The following is an 18526-nucleotide window of genomic DNA, read 5'->3' as shown; positions in this document are numbered from 1 at the left end:
AGGAGGCGACCCTGATGCTCATCGGCTGGCAGGTGCATATAAGGGGCTCTGGGACTGAGCCTAGTTGGGGGGGGGGGTCGTCCTGCTCTGAACATGTTCTGTCCTGTTTGTCATGTCCCGTTCCCCTGTTTCTCTTGTATGCGCTGGTCCCGCTGTTCCGTCCGGTTCACCTTGTTTGCGCTGTCGCGCTGTTTGCCTGTCTATCCCGTTCTACCCGTTCATCATGGTTGCCCTGGTTGCGCTGTTTGCCCGGCTTCGCTCTGTTTGTCCTGTTCGCCCCGGCTTGGAGTACCCACCTAGTTCTGTGAGTCATTCTTGGAGTCACCCTGGACCTAGTCCCTTTCCTACCCCTCGCTTCCGACGGGTGGTGCCCCGCACTTGCCCAGGTTTCCCGCGTCTTGCCCAGGCCTCTGTGTCCATGCCTGGGAGGCGGCCCTGCCAAGGAGATATGCGGCCCGCCCGGAGGACTCTGCCCCTTTCCTACCCCTTGCCTCCGACGGGTAAGTCAGACCAGAATGCCGTTGCCTGGCGGAGGACTCTACCTTGTCCTGAACTCCAAGACCCTGCCTTGCCCTGAACTCCAAGACCCTGCCTTTCCCTAAACTCCAAGACCCTGCCTTGCCCTGAACTCCAAGACCTTGTCTTGCCCTGAACTCCGGGATACGCCTTGTCCTGAACTCCAAGACCCTGCCTTGCCCTGAACTCCAAGACCCTGCCTTGCCCTAAACTCCAAGACCCTGACTTGCCCTGAACTCCAAGACCCTGCCTTGCCCTGAACTCCAAGACCCTGCCTTGCCCTAAACTCCAAGACCCTGCCTTGCCCTGAACTCCAAGACCCTGCCTTGCCCTGAACTCCAAGACCCTGACTTGCCCTGAACTCCAAGACCCTGCCTTGCCCTAAACTCCAAGACCCTGCCTTGCCCTGAACTCCAAGACCCTGCCTTGCCCTGAACTCCAAGTCCCTGCCTTGTCTTGCCTGAAGTCTGGGATCCTCCTTCCTCCTGCCTCGCCTGAACTCCGGGATGCTCCTGCCTCGCCTGAACTCTGGGATCCTCCTGCCTCGCCTGAACTCTGGGATCCTCCTATCTCGCCTGAACCATCTCTGAACCCCATCTTGTTCTACCCTTTAGTTGTTCCTGTCCTAACCCTAGTACTTCAGTGCCTGCGTCCTGCATTTGGGTTCATTCCATGTCCCCCTGTGACAATCCAAGTGTCTTTTAATGTCGCTATTGTGTCAGCCACGACCAGTACCCTCGCAGTGCGTTCCCAGAGCCCAGAAAAGAAACAACTTACCTCTGATCCTAAACGTTCATCCACTCATCCTCAACGCATGTCCTCTCGTATTGGCGGTTGTCACCCTGGGGGAAAGGTGCCGTTGTCCAGCCTGCCTGTGTCTCTTGTAACCTTGTACACCTCAATCACACTCCGCAGCTCCAAAGATAAAAGCCCCAGATCGTTCAAACTTCCCTCACAAGACGTGCTCTAATCTAGGCAACATCCTGCTGAACTTCCTCTGCACCTTCTTTGAGGCATTTTTAGAAGTTTCTCCCTCCCTCCCTCCAGACAGATATTCTGATCAACCATTCTATTCAGCTCCACCACTCCTCCCCGAGCGCCCTCTATCTATCACTCCAGTCACTGCACCACAATAACCATATAACTGTATAACAATTACAGCACGGAAACAGGCCATCTCGGCCCTTCCAGTCCGAGCCGAACACTTACACTCACCTAATCCCACTGACCTGCACTCAGCCCATAACACTCCATTCCTTTCCTGTCCATATACCTATCCAATTTTACTTTAAATGATCATACCGGACCTGCCTCTACCACTTCTACTGGAAGCTCATTCCACACAACTACCACTCTCTGAGTAAAGAAATTCTCCCTCATGTTACACTGAAACTTTTGCCCCCTAAATCTCAACTCATGTCCTCTTGTTTGAATCTCCCCTACTCTCAATGGAAAAAGACTATCCACGTCAACTCTATCTATCCCCCTCATAATTTTAAATACCTCTATCAAGACCCTCCTCAACCTTCTACGCTCCAAAGAATAATGTCCTAACTTGTTCAATCTTTCCCTGTAACTTAGGTGCTGAAACCCAGGTAACATTCTAGTAAATCTTCTCTGTACTCTCTGCATTTTGTTGACATCTTTCCTATAATTCGGTGACCAAAACATTACACAATACTCCAAATTTGGCCTTCACAATGCCTTGTACAATTTTAACATTACATCCCAACTCCGATACTCAATGCTCTGATTTATAAAGGCCAGTATACCAAAAGCTTTCTTCACCACCCTATCCACATGAGATTCTACCTTCAGGGAACTATGCACCATTATTCCTAGATCACTCTGTTCTACTGCATTCTTCAATGCCCTACCATTTACCATGTATGTCCTATTTTGATTATTCCCACCAAAATGTAGCACTTCACACTTATCAGCATTAAACTACATCTGCCATCATTCAGCCCACTCTTCTAACTGGCCTAAATCTGTCTGCAAACTTTGAAAACCTACTTCCTTATCCACAAAGCCACCTACCTTAGGTTCATCTGCATACTTACTAATCCAATTTACCAACCCATCATTCAGATCATTAATGTACATGACAAACAACATTGGACCCAATACAGATCCCTGAGGCACACCACTAGTCACCGGCCCCCAACCTGACAAACGGTTATCCACCACTACTCTGTCATCTCCCATCTAGCCACTGTTGAATCCATATTACTACTTCAATATTAATACCTAACGATTGAACCTTCCTAACTAACCTTCCGTGCGGAACCTTGTCAAAGGCCTTACTGAAGTCCATATAGACAACATCCACTGCTTTACCCTCGTAAACTTCTCGTAACCTCATCAACAAATTCAATAAGATTTGTCAAACCTGACCTTTCACGCACAAATCCATGTTGACTGATCTTAATCAGACCCTGTCTATCAAGATAAGTATATATACCACCTCTAAGAATACTTTCCAGTAATTTACCAACCACTGACGTCAAACTGACAGACCTATAATTGCTTGGTTTACTCTTAGAACCCTTTTTAAACAATGGAACAACATGAGCAGTACGTCAGTCCTCCGGCACCATCCCCGTTTCTAATGACATTTGAAATATTTCTGTCAGAGTCCCTGCTATTTCTACACCATTCCTCCCTCAAGATCCTAGGGAATATCCTGTCAGGATCCGGAGATTTATCCACTTTTATATTCCTTAAAAGCGCCAGTACTTCCTCCTCTTTAATCGTCATAGTTTCCATAACTTCCCTACTTGTTTCCCTTGCCTTATACAATTCAATATCCTTCTCCTTAGTGAATACCGAAGAAAAGAAATTGTTCAAAATCTCCCTCATCTCTTTTGGCTCCACACATATCTGTCCACTCTGATTCTCTAAGGGACCAATTTTGTCCCTCACTATCCTTTTGCTATTAATATAACTGTAGAAACCCTTCGGATTTATTTTCACCTTACTTGCCAAAGCAAACTCGTATCTTCTTTTAGCTTTTCTAATTTCTTTCTATAAGATTCTTCTTACATTCTTTATATTCCTCGATCACCTCGTTTACTCCATTCTGCCCATATTTATTGTAGATATCTCTCTTTTTCCTGACCAACTTTCCAATATCCATTGAAAACCATGGTTCTCTCAAACTTTTAACCTTTCCTTTCAACCTAACAGCAACATAAAGATTCTGCACCCTCAAAATTTCACCTTTAAATGACCGCCATTTATATATTACATCCTTCCCATAAAACAAATTGTCCCAATCCACTCCATCTAAATGCTTTCACGTCGCCTCAAAGTTAGCCTTTCTCCAATCAAAAATCTCAACCCTGGGTCCAGTCCTATCCTTCTCCATAGTTATATTGAAGCTAATGGTATTGTGATCACTGGACCAGAAGTGTTCCACAACACATACCTGCATCACCTGACTTATTTCATTAGCTAGCAGAAGATCCAACACTGCCCCTTCTCTAGTTGGTACCTCTATGTACTGCTGCAAAAAACTATCCTGCACACATTTTACAAACTCCAAACCATCCATCCCTTTTACAGTATAGGCTTCCCAGTCTATGTGTGGAAAATTAATATCTCCCACAATCACCACCCTGTGCTTACTACAAATATCTGCTCACTCCTTGTAAATTTGCTCCTCTGATTCTCGTTTCCCATTAGGTGGTCTATAATACACCCCTATAAGTGTTACTACACTTTTCCCATTCCTCAAATCCACCCAAGTAGGCTCCCTAGACGAGTCCTTTAATCTATTCTGCCAGAGCACCACTGTAATATTTTCTCTGACAAGCAACACAACACCTTCCCCTCTTGTCCCTCCGATTCTATCACACCTGAAGCAACAAAATCCCGGAATATTTAGTTGCCAATCACACCCCTCCTGCAACCATGTTTCACTAATAGCTACAACATCCTATTTCCAGGTATCAATCCATGTTCTAAGCTCATCCACCTTTCTTACAAAGCTCCTAGCATTAAAATAAATGTATTTAAGAAATTCTCCACCTCTTCTTCTCTGTTTATTTCTAACAGTAGAAAGAACTTTACTGTCTTCTTTTTCTTCCTTCTCCCATACATCGGTTCCTGCACTATGGTTCCCCTCCTCCCTCATATCTAGTTTAAATCCACTGGAGCCTCTCTAGCAAACCTACCTGCAAGAATATTTGACCCCTCCAGTTCAGATGTAAACCGTCCCGCCGGAACAGGCCCCACCTTCCCTGGAAAACGGCCCAATTATCTATAAATCTTAAGCCCTCCCTCCTGCACCATGTCTTCAGTCACGTGTTGATCTGCACTATCTTACTATTTCTAAACCCACTTGCACGTGGCACTGGTAGCAATCCTGAGATTGGTATCCTGGAGGTCCTGTCCTTTAACTTGGCACCTAGCTCCCTAAACTCACCTTTCAGGACCTCCTCACTCTTCCTACCCACGTCATTGGTCCCTACAGGTAAACACTTTAAACCATATTTGTATCACGTTGATCACATTATAAATATACGCTGGTGTCTGTGTTATTTATGCACATTCTGTTCCATATCCGTACTGTAACCACGACCGTTATATATATAACTGTTTCCGCTTTATCATCGGTAAAAATGTTTTGTTGCATGTCGTCCCAACACACCTCGTCCACTTCCGAGTACACGGAAATGTATCGGGGAAACCGTTGATCATTGACCCCCGATCGCTGACGTTTCCTATAACGGGACGAGCTGAACTGAACAGAATACTCCAAGTGCGGTCTAACCAGAGTCTGACAGAGTTACGTCAATTTCTGACCAATGAAGGTCAGCGCATCACGTGACTTCAGAACCATCCTCTCAACCTGCGCCATTTGTGTAACATGGGTCTAGTGTTGTTTGGGTGTCAATTATAATTGTCCCCATTACCGGTGAGAGCCAACGGTTAATTCTTCCTTTTTCTATCCAGCCGGTGTTTAGAAGACTGCACAGTCCCCTTAAAGCAAGCGGGGAAAACGAACAGCTGGGGAACTGGAGAGAGGAAAATGGTTAATGGAGAATAGTCAACGTTGGGAGTCGAGATATACAGTCTGCTTTTTGTTTGCACTGTAAGGCGGTCAGCACCTCATCTTTTGCAATGAGCACATGGTTCAAGACAGCACCGTCTTCCTCCGTGAATTTCTTCTCTTCCATTCTATCCTCCACGCTAAATTCAGCTGGGATGTATTCATCTGAAACCTCGCCCGTCCGCTCGGGCTCCACACAGACGGCCGGACTGACCCACTCACTCCTTGATCATGCATTTCCCGCAATATATTTATATAATCCCGGAGGATTTTCCTCTGCCTTTCCTGACAGATCGGTTCCGTGCCCTCTTTTGCCCTCCTAATTTTCCTGTTCAGTGTCCTGTGCTTCTTACACTCGCTAAAGGATTCAGTTGGTCCCGACTGCCTCAACCTGACAGTGTCTCCGTTTAAAAACGGGAGATTCCCCACCATCGGACAGACACATCGACTGTTTGTTTTCCCTTTCCCTACATGCCGCCAGACCTGCTGGGTTTCCCCAGCATTTGGTATTTGTTACTATGCCTCCTTTACCCTGACCAGGGTCTCAGATCTCCTGTCAGCCAACGCTCCGTACTCTGACCAGCTTTGCCCATCACTCTGATTGGAACACGCTCTACCTGAACTCCGGGTATCGCATCTGGAAAACCAGATGTCTATTCACCAGAAAATAAAATCAGCCGTTTCTCAACCATAAACCCCGGGAAACCCCCGGCTAATCGATCTCAAATTGGCCCCGCACGAAATTAAAACCTCAACTTGTGGAACAGCCCTAACTTTCTGCAGAACTATTTTCAGCCTGGTATAATTATGGTCACTGGTCGCAAAATGGTCACACATTGACTCTTCAAGGCATTTCTCCTTAAAGATAAAGATTAGTGTTATTTGTCATATATCATACAGCAACTATTAGTGGGAAGTCGGAGGATTGGGAAGCTTGTAAAATCCAACAGAAAGCAGCTAAAGAGATAAAAGATGAAATACGAAGGCCAGCCGGCTGATAATATCAAAGATGATACCGAATGTGTTTTACTTTCAGATATAAACAAAGTTACAGAGAGGTGAGAGTGTATGTCGGACCACTGTAAAGTGACACTGGAGAGTTAGAAATGGGGGAAACAATGAAATGGCGGACGAACTTGATAACTATCCTGCACCGGTCCTCCCGGTGGAAGACACGGGCAGTTTGCCAGAAATCCGAGAGAGTTTGGGGACAGAAATGAATGAGGTTTCCATTACTAAGGATGAGCTGCTTGGGAAGCTGAAGGTTCTGAAGTTAGACAAGTCACCCGGACCTGATGGACGACACCCCAGATTTCTGAAAGAGGTAGCTGAAGGGATTCTGGAGACGGTAGTAATGATCGCTAAGGAATCGCCATTAACCTATGACCTCTAGTTCCAACCTCAGTGGAAAGGTCCTGCTTGCATTAACCCTGTCTATACCCCTCATCATTTTGTACAACCTGGTTTACTCTTATTCCCCGTGTTCCCAGTTCCTTTGTGAAACAACGAGGTTACTTTTGCCGCACTCTGCTCGGCGGGAACGTCTCCAGACGGCAGAGAAATTTTGGAAGACGTTCATCTACTGAAATAGTATTTTCCATGGTCACTATCTTTATTTCATTCCAATGTAGCGAGTATGACATTTGTTAGTATTTGAACTGAATTTCAGTAACACAGGAACAAAGGAATATGGGGCCAGGAGTTGGCCACCAGCTTCACAACACTTCCCATCCACTCCATTTATACCCTGGTTCCAATCCCTCATGAATTATAGAGTCAAGGAGCACTACAGAACAGAAGCAGGCCCTTTGGTCCATCTGGTCCATACCGGCCTTCTGACTGGTTCCATCTACCCGCTCCAAGAACATAGCCTTCCAAATCCCTCACATTCAAACTTACCTTAATTGTTACAATTCAACCTGCATCTCGTTCCACTCTTGCGATATCTTCTGAGCGAAAACGTTCCCCCACAGATTCCCATTGACTATATAACTTTTCATAATCAACCTGTGATTTCGAGTAACCATCTCACCCAATCTAAGGGGGGGGGGACGGGACCCTGCAGACATTGACCTTATCTATATCCCGCATAATTTCGTAAGTATCTCCACTCATTCTCTTGTGCTTCACTGAATGAATTCCTAAAACGTATTATTCAGAGGGGCTCGTCCGGGAATTGAACCCGGGACCTCTCGCACGCACGCAAATTCAGACCCTATGCGAGAATCATACCACTAAACCAACGAGCCCATTCAATGTTTCTCAACATAAAACTGATTACTTTCACATTCTCAGCCTCCTTCCTCAACACATCTGGGAGGTATTTTATGTCCGACCTTAGAGGATAGGACCAAAGTAGAACAAAGAACTTGTCCAGCACACTAGGGGTCCTTCGGACCACCATGTTTTCTCCACCTATGTAAACCTACTTTCCGGTAACTATAACTTTTCCCTCCTACACAGGCCATAAACCGACATTTTAACTCCCACCTGCCTACCTAAGTGTCTTTTAAACGTCGTAGTTACACACGCCTCTACCACACTATTCCTAAAACCCACCACACTGTGTAAAACAAACTTACCTCTGACATCTCCCCTAATCTTTCCTCCACTCTCCTTGCCGCTACATACAAGGAGTTTGTACGTTTTCCTCGTCTCCGCGTGGATAAGCTGATCAACTATTTTAGTTAGACCTCCCCCACCTCCTCTACCTATTACCTCTCCCCCGTCACTGCACTGTCAGCATCTTAAAGCGCTTTTTATAATACTTACAGTCGAAGTGCATTTTATTCCATATCGTACTCTAACCACTAACTATATTTTAAACATTCTTTATTCTTCATCATTGCTGAATGTTGGGTTATTTTATCGCGTGTTTTTCGTGCTGACGAGCACACCACAGCAAATTCCTTATAGAGTAATGTGAATGAGTCTCAGGCACATATAAATTACTCTGAAGCCTAAGATTTTTGCACAGTACTGTTGTAATTTTATGTATTGCACTTTACTGCTGCTGCTGGAAAACAAGTTTCATGAGATATGTGAGTGATGACAAACCTGATTCTGATAAGGGTCTCTATTGTGGACCCATAGTGGTCCATCTATATGCGAAGGGGGCAGGGAGAGGGGAGTCATGCTTGGGAAAAGGGGAAGGGAGAGGGGAGTGTGCGGGAAGCAGCAGTCATTCGTTCTATGATGATCAATAAACCAATTGTTTGCAATAAAATGGCCTTGTCCGGAGTCTCAGTGTTGGGAGTGTCTGCATCTACGCCATACCCACCCGCCCCGGCACTCCTTCTCTGCTAACTGTTCCACACTTCCTCCCAGGGCACTCCGCCCTCACCATTCCCAAGAACCTTTGATCCCCGCCAGATTTATATATTTCATTTGTGCACGTTAGCTGATTTTGTTCTCCATTTGGCCAGTTATTTTCAATCCTTCTATTCCCTTCCACAAGCTCTTCCTGACCCCTCATTACATGCCACACATACAGCTACGTCCCAGCTTTCGTTCTGCAGCTTTGAGCATTTTATGTGTTTAAGATCATATTTGCTTCAACTGATATTGCTGGAGACGTTCTGGGCTGGAAACGGTTAAACGAGTGTGTTTCTTCAGTGACTGTAATTAATGACGGTTCCCAGTGGAAACCGCTGACGATTGATAACTTTTCCTTCGCTCCCGTTCATCAGCAAATATGGCTCTTCACTTCCCACAATTCCGTGAGTTCTTTTTCATTGGCACTGACGGGACAACGGCGCCGCCCCGAGGTAGAGTGTGGCATTGCAGTGAAATATCCAGCTCTCTTTTGTATTCTCGCTGCTGCTGTGGTGCTTCTTGTTGTAACCAGGTATCGATGCTGTAAACCACGCATTTGGTCGTTCTGTACACTCAAACGGAGATGTAGCTATTTTTCTATGCCCTGAGTGCAATATTGACACCTGAAGACATATTACTTTAAGCTGACGTTCTGAGTAAGATGCTGACAGCACTTAAACATTCAAGAGACACACAATCTCACTTCTATCGCATCTCCCAACTGGACCCCGTACATTAACACTTTCCACTTGCGCCACCAGACTTTAACGCCCTCCTCCTATGGTCCCGTACAGTAACACCCTCCTCATTTGGCTTCGCATATTAACACCATCTTCATTTAACCCTGGACGTTAACACCCTGCTTTTTAAATTAACGCCTCCTCTCCCAGACCGAGTAATTAACCCTCTCTCAGCGGCCCGTGTAAGAATTTGCAGGGATGGCAGACGTGGACAGATTCCAGGTTGGGTGGGAGGAGGGGAGGGAGAGGGCTCAAACCCGAGTTCCTGGAGATCATCAAAGCCCAGCAGAAGTAGATGAGGATCCAGGATCACCGGCGCCATCCAGGCCCAACCCCTGCGGGGGAAACTGGATCCTCCCCTGAACTGGGGGAGTGCCGAGTTAGAGGGGGTGCTGAGGGTCACTGCGGGCTCCGCTGGAGAAAGTACGGCTGGTGGAAGGGGGGAGAGGTAAAGGGGACGGGAGAAGAACAGGAGGAGGGGTGGAGAGAGGGAGAGGTGGAGAGGTGAAAAGATGGAGAGAAGCTGGAGAGACAGTTGGAGTGAGATAATGGGAAAGGGAAAGATGGATGGGATCTGGAGACAAAAGGATGGGAGAATAAGATAAAGTGAAGATAGAGGAATGAGGAGGAGGGAAGACGGTGTATGAATGGAAGAGGAAAATGGTTATGAGAAAGGATACAGTGGTTGAGAAAATGAGAGAGAAATATATAGTGAGGTAGAATGAGAGAGTGGGAAAGGTGGAGGGAAGAAATGGGAGCCTCGTACCAGAGGACAGTGTCAGAATAAAGGACACACGTTTACCAGGGAGGTGAGAAAGAATTTGTTCCCTCCACACCTGGTCTGAGGGAGAGAGGGGGAGGGGAGAGAATGCAAACTTCACAGAGACAACACCGGGGATGGGGATCGAACCGGGTCTTCAGAGAGCGATGGACTGAGAGAACGAGGAAGAGTTTGCAATGAAAGAGAGAAAATGGAATGAAAGGGATGGATGGGAGATGAAGAAGTGAAAGAGAATGGGATAAAGAGAGAGATAAAATGATAGGGAGGGTTGGGTGAATGTATGTGAGGGAGAATGAGAGAGAGTGGGAAGGGTAGAGAGAACATTGGAGGAGAGAAGGGAAACGGGAGGAAAGGATGAAGACAGACAGTGTGCAGGTATACGTACTCTTCCCTATACAGGGATATGGTGCCATGGGGGGGGAGAGGGGGAAGGACAGAATGAGCTTACAGGAAGGGAGGGGAACTAAAGAGGCACCTAAGAGAATAAAGATCCAATTTCTTTTTCCACCTCCTCATTATCACTCAAAACACCCCCACCCCGTCAGGACACACACTGCAAATTCCCCCAGGTCCAGGAAGGGTCTTGCGCACCCTCCATCCCAGCCACCCACACGAATGACCTGTACACACACTGCCTGACCTCCCGCCACCCACTGTTTCTGCCCTGCCCACTCTCCCCAGCAGAGGGCGCCAATGCTCAGCTCTCCACATTGACCCGCAATTACAGATGATATAAAAGGAACACATCTCTCAGAACCTCGCGTTCGGACAGTTCCATGTTTATTGAGCACGCACAACAAGCAATAGCAATGCAAATCATCAGCTTCACACACAAATAATATCCAGGAATGTCAAAGATCCCTTGGATTTCAACCCTTCAAACCCTTGCAGACTGAGGACACATTATACCGTCTCTGCACTCTGTTCTCCAACGTCCTGTCCCAATCTCCCTCTCTCCGTTTGTGGGAATCTATGGTTAGAGATTGACTGACTTGCTCGATGTGTGAAATGGAAATGAGAGTGAATCAGAGAGAGAAACAGATGGAAATAAGAGTGTATCAGAGAGAGAAACAGATGGAAATGAGAGTGTATAAGACAGAGCGAGAGAAGGAATAAAACCATGTCAGAGAGAGATGGAGGATGAGAGTGTATCAGAGAGAGGGATGGAGGACGAGAGTGTCAGAGTGCGAGATGGAGATTGGTACAATGTCAGACGGATGTGCCGGGGTGTCGTGCTGATTGGGAGGGAAAGTGTAGGATTGTCCTATGTTCTGCGAGTGTACACAGATGTCTGTAAACGTGCACAGGATACTTTCCTCAGTACCTCTGGAGATCAGGGATCTTCCTCACTACATCCACAGACCATGATGCCTTCACGGTTCTGCGTTTTTATCAAAAAGCGATTCATTATTTTACACATAATTTCAGTTCAATCAGTTACAGCAAATTACTGATGATATATTAATGCAATGAAGCCCAGCAACAGCTAATTTTCCCATTTTATTGTAAACCCAAATGTGTGTCTCACACTGACCCAGTCCTGTAGTGAGGGGTGTCGGAGTTTGCAGACCGTACACTGTGGAAGGTGTGTGACGTCTCACACTGACCCGGTCCTGTAGTGAGGGGTCTCGGTGTTTACAGACCGTACACTGTGGAAGGTGTGTGACGTCTCACACTGACCCGGTCCTGTAGTGAGTGGTGTCGGTGTTTACAGACCGTACACTGTGGAAGGTGTGTGACGTCTCACCCTGACCCGGTCCTGTAGTGAGGGGTGTCGGTGTTTACAGACCGTACACTGTGGAAGGTGTGTGAAGTCTCACACTGACCCAGTCCTGTAGTGAGGGGTGTCGGTGTTTACAGACCGTACACTGTGGAAGGTGTGTGACGTCTCACACTGACCCGGTCCTGTAGTGAGGGGTGTCGGTGTTTACAGACCGTACACTGTGGAAGGTGTGTGACGTCTCACACTGACCCGGTCCTGTAGTGAGGGGTGTCGGTGTTTACAGACCGTACACTGTGGAAGGTGTGTGACGTCTCACACTGACCCGGTCCTGTAGTGAGTGGTGTCGGTGTTTACAGACCGTACACTGTGGAAGGTGTGTGACGTCTCACACTGACCCGGTCCTGTAGTGAGGGGTGTCGGTGTTTACAGACCGTACACTGTGGAAGGTGTGTGACGTCTCACCCTGACCCGGTCCTGTAGTGAGGAGTGTCGGTGTTTACAGACCGTACACTGTGGAAGGTGTGTGACGTCTCACACTGACCCGGTCCTGTAGTGAGGGGTGTCGGTGTTTACAGTCAGTACACTGTGGAAGGTGTGTGACGTCTCACTCAGACCCGGTCCTGTAGTGAGGGGTGTCGGTGTTTACAGACCGTACACTGTGGAAGGTGTGTGACGTCTCACCCTGACCCGGTCCTGTAGTGAGGAGTGTCGGTGTTTACAGACCGTACACTGTGGAAGGTGTGTGACGTCTCACACTGACCCGGTCCTGTAGTGAGGGGTGTCGGTGTTTACAGACCGTACACTGTGGAAGGTGTGTGACGTCTCACACTGACCCGGTCCTGTAGTGAGGGGTGTCGGTGTTTACAGACCGTACACTGTGGAAGGTGTGTGACGTCTCACACTGACCCGGTCCTGTAGTGAGGGGTGTCGGTGTTTACAGACCGTACCCTGTGGAAGGTGTGTGACGTCTCACACTGACCCGGTCCTGTAGTGAGGGGTGTCGGTGTTTACAGACCGTACACTGTGGAAGGTGTGTAACGTCTCACACTGACCCGGTCCTGTAGTGAGGGGTGTCGGTGTTTACAGACCGTACACTGTGGAAGGTGTGTGACGTCTCACACTGACCCGGTCCTGCAGTGAGGGGTGTCGGTGTTTACAGACCGTACACTGTGGAAGGTGTGTGTGTCTCACACTGACCCGGTCCTGTAGTGAGGGGTGTCGGTGTTTACAGACCGTACACTGTGGAAGGTGTGTGACGTCTCACACTGACCCGGTCCTGTAGTGAGGGGTGTCGGTGTTTACGGACCGTACACTGTGGAAGGTGTGTGACGTCTCACACTGACCCGGTCCTGTAGTGAGGGGTGTCGGTGTTTACAGACCGTACACTGTGGAAGGTGTGTGACGTCTCACACTGACCCGGTCCTGTAGTGAGGGGTGTCGGTGTTTACGGGGATCGTACACTGTGGAAGGTGTGTGACGTCTCACACTGACCCGGTCCTGTAGTGAGGGGTGTCGGTGTTTATGGACCGTACACTGTGGAAGGTGTGTGACGTCTCACACTGACCCGGTCCTGCAGTGAGGGGTGTCGGTGTTTACAGACCGTACACTGTGGAAGGTGTGTGACGTCTCACACTGACCCGGTCCTGTAGTGAGGGGTGTCGGTGTTTACGGGGACCGTTCCCAGGATGTTCTGTGATTAATCTCATCATTCGGGAGATCTGCTCATCCTGGAACAGGCCGGGTCTGTCTGCTCACTCTCAGTTCTAGGCTTCTGGCGTCATGACTCAATGGGATCGTACTTCACAATGTGACCAACTAAAAGCTCGCAGGCTGCGGCGCACTGGGGAATCAGCAGAGTGCAGTAACATCTCAGGGCTCTCCTAGGATTAACCCTCTGTGAGCCGTATACTTGTCGAAAGGCAGGCTGGAGTAAGGGAGAGGGTGTAAAGCGTCAGGGAGATAGAACTGTAGACTCCTTCATCGTTGACGGATTGCTCCTTCACTCCTCTGAAGGTTCTGCCCTGAACCGTGCAAGATTGATCTGAAGATTTGGATCACCGAACATCTCCTGGAGCTGCGGCCAGAGAGGAGGAAAGATGAATGGTTGCTGAGGTAGGGGGAGTTGAAGGAGTGACGGGAGGAGAGGAGCAGAGAGACGGGAGGCAGAGGTGTGACAGAGAGGGAGAGTTGGGAAAGGAGAGGGATTAGGAACTGAGAGACTGGGAGGGAGTTCACTCACCTTTCGTCGAATGGCTTCCCACACTTCATCCTCACTCACGTTTCCACTCGATGTCAGCTGCACGTTAATCCACATGCGAACTCCTGAACAAAACAGCCCAGTGTCAACGTGGTGTCACTCTCAGGTCAAGTGCTGCTCACAGGATGTTTCCTCATCCCTGTCCCTTCGATCACACAACCTCCTTTCCCCCAGTCCCCACCCTCTAATACCTTGATTCCTCCCCACACCCACCCCACCCTCTGACAGCTTGATTCGTCCCCACACCCTCATCAAATATCTATGTCAATATCCGTTTAGACAGGGACAGGGAGAGTGTGAGAAAAGGGCAGGGGTGGGGTCAGGGAGAGAGTGTGCACAGGTAGTGAAGAGAGGCAGAGAACGAGGGAGGGGCTGACAGTGAGTGGGGTTGAAAGTGGTAGTGAGAAAAGAAAGAAAAAGTTGGATGAATCCAGAGGGAGAGACAGAGACATGGAATATGGGATTTCCCAATTACCTGCATTGGACAGTTTTATGGACATGGGAAATGATGTCAGTTACATCCACATGTAAGATTAGATCAGTACATGGTCATTGGTACAGAAGATTAGAGCCCCTGGTATTGGGTGTAGTGTGTTAACGAGGAGTGAAGACTAGTGATCACATAGTGAATGGATTCTTGGAGGAACACGTCATGGGAACAAACCCTTTGACCAAACTGATCCATGCCAACCAAGGTGGCAAATTGAACTGGTCTCATTTGTCTGAGTTTGGTCCACATCCCTCTATCATTAACTATGCACATTCTCATACAAATGTCTCATAAATGCTGTCAATATGTTTATCCTTCACCCTCTCCCTACTCAATCACTCCGACCATCTGTCCTCACCCAGACATTCCTCACACCACATCCAGTCATTCCCTTCCACAGTGACATCAGGTCTCTCTATTCCTCCTCCACTCCTCAGTCACCCTCTCCCTCCTCAATCACTCCGACCACCTCCCCTCACCCAGACATCCCTCACACCACATCCAGTCATTCCCTTCCTCAGTGACATCAGGTCTGTCTATAACCAGGGAGCAAATTGCCTGCTGAAAGCTAAATACGTGGCATTCAAGTCTGGCGACCCAGGTCTGTACCAGTAAACCAGGTATGACTTGCAGAGGGTATTCAAGGCTGAAGAGACAATTTAGAACTCCCCATTCCTCTTACCCTCTCCCTGCCACCAAAATTTCGTTCTCTCTAGTCTCCTACCGGCTCCTCTCCCCACCATCTCTCCTGACACTGTCATTCATATTGTAGTGCCCTGCAGGGCGAGTGGGTATAAGACTGAATGGGAGTGTGCGTGGGGAAGTGGGGGACGGAGAGAGGGAGAGTGCGGTTGGAGAGAGGGGGTGGAGGGGGAGGGGGGAGAGGGGGGGGGTGTGGGGGGAGAGGAGACAGGGGGAGAGAGGGGGAGAGGGAGAGGGGGAGGGCGATGGGAGGGGGGAGAGAGGGGGGGTGTGGGGGGAGAGGGGGAGAGGAGACAGGAGGAGAGAGGGGGAGAGGGAGAGGGGGAGGGCGAGGGGAGGGGGAAGAGAGCGGGGAGAGAGGGGGAGACAGGGGAGACAGGGGGAGAGGGAGAGGCGGAGAGAGAGGGGGGAGGGGGGAGAGAGGGAGAGAGAGGGGAGAGAGGGAGTGAGAGGGAGAGAGAGGGGGAGAGAGGAGAGAGAGAGAGGGGGGAGGAGAGTGGGGAGGCAGGGAGAGGGGAGGGGTAGGGGGGAATGAGCCTGTAACATAGGATGGATCCTGTATGCACCCTCCAGTCGATGATCCTTTGGGCTGCTCCCCTGTGGAAGTCTCCTGGTCTGTAATGAAGGAACAGAGACAGGGACAAGTGGAAACACTGAAACAGGTCATCACAATGGAACAGGAGTTCAGGGAATGGGAGACTGCGTTTGTGGTGAAACCAACACCATCCTTCTCCTTCCCAATCCTCCGTCACTGCCCTCAGTCTGACACAGGATGAATTTTAGGGACTGACCATGGGGAACAACATTCCATTCAGTGATCCCCACCACAGATACCTGAGCTTGTAGATCCTTCTGGGGTGGTGGTCAAACCCGGACCAGGTTCTCCCGTCGCTGGTCCCTGGGTTTCCTGAGTGTTGTCCAAATGTGGATCTGTGAGGAGAGAGACAGGGTGGGTGGGGTCAGGTGAGAGAATAGAATAAAGAGGATAGCAAAACTCTGTTAAGGACGAACCTGGCTGGGTGGTAACAGTCTGTGAGAATCCAATCAACATCACAGGTCCAACAGATCAAACCTCTCATCCCCAACTTTAGACAGGCAGACAGACATACTTTATTAACATTAACATTACTCTTTCCTAGAATACAGTCCACACCTCTCTCCCTAAATTCCCCCTCCTCCTTTCTCATGCAGAGTAATGTGGAAACATACAACATTCACAGCCACCGACTCTCATTTAGGTTCACTTTAGGAGACGGGTCTGATGTGATTATTATAATTACGTAAAGTACTTTTACCGTACATTGTGCTCAGATCTCTTGGATTTCAATAAATGAGCTGTTATGGTATGTTCTTCAAAACCAGAGATTTGAGAGCAAAATATCGTCACGACAAGCCAAGGCCTAATTTGCTTTATGAGAAATCACTGTGGACTACACCGGATTCTACTATGTGGTATGTTGCTCAGAAACTCCACAGCTGTGAAAGTGGGGAGTTTACTAGAAACTGATATACAGTAAACATGAGATCACTGAAAACTGACCTTTCAATCAGACTGTTGATCTATCGGAGTCTGATCATTTTAAACAGTTGCTTTCTGCCTGGTCATGGTGAAGTTTAGCCTTTGGAGTTAAGGGACCACATTGTCCCTCCTTGGAAATCTCCTTCCCTGTTTTATGTTTAAAGAACTCTTCATGCAGCAAATGCCAAATCAAGTCTGCATATCACTCCCTAATAAATCCCAGAATGACTTTCGGGAGTTTGCTAAAATTGCTGATTGTCTACACTTAGCCAGGCAGTGGTGCATAAACCCTCTTATTTTCCCTGCTTCAATAAGCCTGGTCAGCGAGGCTTCCAACATAAGCACGCAAGACAGACTGCTAACCCATGCTGTGAAACAGACACTGCCGGCTCTGTGTTATTACCACGCTCACTTTGGTGTGAACACTAGGAAGTGCCGACTGCCTTGCAGCTTCGACAGTGCCAGTGCTTTGGGACATCAGAGGTCTGTTCACACTTGTGGGTTCTAGATGCCAGGATCATCTACTGAACATTACGGACACCCTTTCAGAGCGATGCTTGTGTGACCCGGGTGCTCAAATGAGCGTGTCGTCTGTACCGCCTGTTGATGTGTAGTCAAAGACTGAGGACACCTTGCTGGGGGCCACCAATGACACCAGGATCGAGAATATGGGACACGATGTGTGATACTCTGCTTCAGTGTGTAATGCTACACAAGGGACATCGTCCTGACCAGACCTCCGCTCGGTGCCGATTTACTGTCTGTCCAGGGACTGTAAATTGATCTTTAAAACTGCTGGCACGTGGATGTCAAGGACTTTGGGTCCTTTCCCTGCTCCCCCAGTAGGTTTCCCACAATGACTCTGTCAAGCCAACACACCACCGCATGTGAGTTCACTTGACCTCTGGTCGAACTCTCAAACTTCACCAAGCCCACATTCTCCACTACAGTCACAATACATGGGGTCGAGCACCGCATTTCCACAACCGGCCGACCAGTCCATGTCCACACGCAGAGACCGGATCCAGAGAAGCTGGCAACTGCGAAGATGAGTTTGTCAACATGGAAAGACTTGGCATCGTATTCCAGTCGAATAGCCCTGGGCTTTGCCCCTCCACACGGTCCCTAAGCCCATGTGGTGATAACCGATGCCTTTTCAATGCACAATGGTTACCCGGTCTCACACATCCAAGACTTCTTGGCACGTTTAGTTAGAAAGTATTGTTTTCAAAGGGGCTACCATGTTCTTCGGGGACACCGTCAGATTTCTGAACGATACATGAACTCATGAACACGACCTCAATATTCCTCTTTTTGCACTGTTTGTTTATTTTATTTTTGATTGGAACGTACAGGAATATTTTTTATGTCTTGCACTGTACTGCTGCCAAAAAAACAACAGATTTCACGATACATTAGTGATAATA

At 48.3% G+C, this 18526-nt stretch overlaps 1 long non-coding RNA gene and 1 other non-coding gene across 2 annotated transcripts; both read right to left on the bottom strand.

The window, feature by feature from the left end:
• Window positions 1-7733: 7733 nt before the first annotated feature.
• On the bottom strand, window positions 7734-7821 carry trnap-agg (transfer RNA proline (anticodon AGG)). The gene is given in 2 exon segments: window positions 7734-7769; window positions 7786-7821. It is a non-coding gene; the product is annotated as a tRNA-Pro (tRNA).
• A 6318-nt stretch (window positions 7822-14139) lies between these two features.
• Window positions 14140-16511, bottom strand: LOC140722757 (uncharacterized). Its single transcript, XR_012097738.1, has 3 exons — window positions 16415-16511; window positions 14371-14453; window positions 14140-14205 (listed from the first exon to the last, which is right to left on the bottom strand). It is a non-coding gene; the product is annotated as an uncharacterized lncRNA (long non-coding RNA).
• Between the last annotated feature and the right edge of the window lie 2015 nt (window positions 16512-18526).

This window comes from Hemitrygon akajei, unplaced genomic scaffold (genome assembly GCF_048418815.1).
Source record: "Hemitrygon akajei unplaced genomic scaffold, sHemAka1.3 Scf000088, whole genome shotgun sequence".
Lineage (NCBI taxonomy): Eukaryota > Metazoa > Chordata > Chondrichthyes > Myliobatiformes > Dasyatidae > Hemitrygon > Hemitrygon akajei.
This window is presented reverse-complemented; position numbering and strand designations above follow the sequence as displayed.